General features: G+C 40.6%; 1 long non-coding RNA gene across 3 annotated transcripts in view; it reads left to right on the top strand.

The window, feature by feature from the left end:
- The window catches only part of LOC123071331 (uncharacterized), a 6,189-nt gene extending 3,530 nt beyond the window's left edge, over window positions 1-2,659 (top strand). Inside the window, exons 3-4 of one of the 3 annotated variants that reach the window (XR_006434235.1) lie at window positions 48-1,524; window positions 2,411-2,659. This is a non-coding gene — a long non-coding RNA (uncharacterized lncRNA). Of the gene's footprint in view, window positions 1-47 lie in introns of all 3 variants that reach the window. The other 2 variants (XR_006434236.1, XR_006434234.1) reach the window with 2 other exon arrangements.
- Window positions 2,660-3,339: the final 680 nt, after the last annotated feature.

Below are 3,339 nucleotides of genomic sequence, written 5' to 3'. Positions count from 1 at the left end.
GAGGTACCTTCTTGATCATGTTACTAATCTGTATCTACATTATTCAGATGTGAAACTCATGCTTCTTGAAACATCTGCAACACATATGTGCACTCTGAAATGGTAAAATATTTGCATTCTATAGTACTTCAAGTTTGTGTAGCATCCCCATATTTCCTGCGACCCAGTTCCTTGAACTGGCTAACCCTTATTGATGTCATATGTCCTGAACTGACTCTCATGACCAAGTTCCTCAACACGTCCGCCCCTCACAGGCATGTTGTGCAGTGGCTCAATTCATCGCATTATGATTGAACACATTTGGACACATTAGGATTAGGTGAACACTGAACACTGCCAACATCGGTGAGGGTGGTCAGGAAGAAAAGCCAAAACCACCAGACGAAGGGGCGCTGGTCTCTGGTTCTTTGCGAAGGCCACCGCAGCTCATCTCCAAGACCTCTGCTGTCGTGTGTCCCCCAAGTTCTTCACCGAATCTCCTCGCCCGCTGGCTGCTGCTCTTCTTCTCCCTCGAACACATCTCTGCTTCTGATCCTCTGCTGCCGCCCCTAACCTGCTGCTTCTGCTCTCTGATGCTGCCCTCGACTGCTGTACCGCTCCTTCTCCAACGAACTGTTGTTCCTAATCTTCTCTGAACCCAAACTGTTGCTGCTCCGCTTCCTCTCTGAACCTCAGTCTGCTGCTGCTTCTCTGATTCAGAGTAAACCAATAAGCAGGAATTCTAGGTCGTTTTTCCTTTGGTAACAGTTATTGTTAGTTCTAAACAATTTTTCAGGGCCACGATTAGGCTTCCAAGGGTTCAGAAAATGATGAAGAAGCCTTTTATATCACACACTATATAACATCATGGAATCACAAACTTATAACAACTAATTTAAGAGGCTATGTTCTGGTTTGCTGTATCTCCACCAGTTTGGGTTGGTCTGATAGCTAACCTAAACTGAATAGGGAATCAGGAGTACTTTAGTTGGTATTGAAAGTGGTATGTTTACTTTCAAGCTGAAAATCTTTGCAAGTTTGGTCCTGGGATATTTAATGCTCCCTTTTCTTATTATCTTCCAATCATACTATACATATTTAGTTTTTTTTACTTTCTCTTGACAAGTGAACTGAATTATTCATGGAGAATCTGGTTATGGTAAATTTTATTATGGAGATTCATCCGATGTAATAGAATAGCTTTATTTGCTAAAATCAATACATAACTATAGTGTTGTATGGTTACAACATGTAGAGTTTTGCAAGTGAGAGTTACAGGAAGTCACTATTGCAAGATGGCATTCAATTAACACACGTACAATCGACTGATCACTGTATCTTTTTTTGCTAATTTAATTTGAAAAAGCTATTGCAAACAATTTTTTCTTCTGAAATCATATACTCTGTTTATTTCTAATGTGATTTTGTTACTGTTTGTATGGTATTTCTCTGTCTAAATTTTTTGTTACATAAATCAATCTGCATATATGTGTGCAGGCTGTGAATCGACAAACAGCCCAGAAAATATGGCATGCTACATACCCTGTGAGTCTGTGACAGTACATTATCAGAAATACTTATATTTTTGATAAACGCATCTCTCATCCATCATGACATAGATGTGATGCGTTGCAAGTGTTTTTTTTCGTTCTCTCGCGATGCGTCGAGTACATGATGGATGGTCTAATCGTTCAGTGTGTCATGTGTACTCAGTCACTTGTGTCATCTTCAGATTTTAGAAGTCAAAATTCTAGCTTTAGCTCTATATTTAAGAATTTTTCTACGGCAAATGCAAGAAAAATAAAGCGTCCTTCTGCTCTCATTATGAGGAAGTTCTGAAAAATTGAGGCATTTGTATGAATTTCTATTCTTCATTATAAATTATCCTTTCAAGTTTAGAAAATAAAACATGATATACTCTGTATGTCTCTGTTCTACACTACCACTACCATTTTATTGCTGCAAAACGCCAATGAAAAAGTCATTACTATTTTCCACGTTTTTATACAATCAAGCTGAAAGAGCAATAAAATGATCTGTTTTTGACATCGCCTCAGATCTTACCGAAAGGCAATGTGCTTATAATGTACATCTAGATAACAATAATGTGTTTGGGAATGATTCATTTGTCGACGGCCAGCCATGTGGGGTGTGAGGGACGATACTTATATCACTTAGTGGCCAAGGGAATGACATCACAAAAGTTTATCTAACATCCTAGGAGAAGATGGACACATGTTCCTATATTGCTTCTCTACAATTGCTTTCACCATTTGATCATCCATGTAATTTATAGCATCCATGCATAGCTTATCCATATGCTGTTTGTATTCACTTATTCCTTTTGTTGACATGGCTAGGAGGCTACTATGAATGTCACATAGATTGTAATTTAACCTCCTTACAAATAATTAACGTTCAAACATTCCAGTGGAGGAATCTCAAGACTTAGGAATGGTGCCCCGACAATTGTGAGCGGCACAAAGGAAGGGCCGCCATCACCAAGGAAGTACGCTGACAATTGTGGACTCCAAAGAGAAACAAGCTCTATATTTAGTGCATTGAGTTGCTATTTTAAATTCTGAGAGGTGTTGAATTTTGTCGATTTCTAAGACATTAACTCGGAAGAATTATTATTTTGCTTGATGTAAACTCAGATTAATTTGTCATGTCATTTGAACCGAACAACCTTTTTGTGACATCACTTCATGATTTTTGTGGGATATTTTTTTTACAGGTAGATTTTTGTGTGATATTCTGTCACTTCCATGTACCAAGTGGACATATGTTGCCAGCTTATTTTTTTATCTATCAATTCGTTATATGTTATCAAATTCCACCGAAGTGCATATGCCAGGATACACAACATATATTTAGATCCTCCACCATATGACTTAGAGGAGATCTAGGAAAAGATGGAACTCAAAATCATCTCTAGTTATAGTTAGAAAATGCTCATCGGCATCTACACATTTTTCAGTGTATAAAAGTACAATTTAAGTCAATGTACCCAGAATGAAGCATGACCAGCTGCTACGGTAATTAGTATCAGTATGTTCGTCCAGCCATGGCTATTACGGGCGTAGCAACGAGCTCACACAACCATCAATCACTAGAGGAAGTTGGGTTTTACCAGCTGGAGCAACGAGGGTGCCATCGGCAGCTCCGAGTTGCAGCGGGAGCCACCGGTCCGCCGCGCCGTCAGCAGCAAGAGCCGCCCAGCCGAGCCGCCAACCTGTTGCGGGAGCCGCCGCGCTGGGCCGCCGAGCTGTGGAGGGTACCGCCACGCCACCACCAGCAGCGGGAGCCGTCACTGATGGGGGCCTAGGTCCGGTCGTCGTCCTTCCTCGGCTCCTCCAG

The sequence above is a fragment of the Triticum aestivum genome, chromosome 3B (genome assembly GCF_018294505.1).
Source record: "Triticum aestivum cultivar Chinese Spring chromosome 3B, IWGSC CS RefSeq v2.1, whole genome shotgun sequence".
Classification (NCBI taxonomy): Eukaryota; Viridiplantae; Streptophyta; class Magnoliopsida; order Poales; family Poaceae; genus Triticum; species Triticum aestivum.
This window is presented reverse-complemented; position numbering and strand designations above follow the sequence as displayed.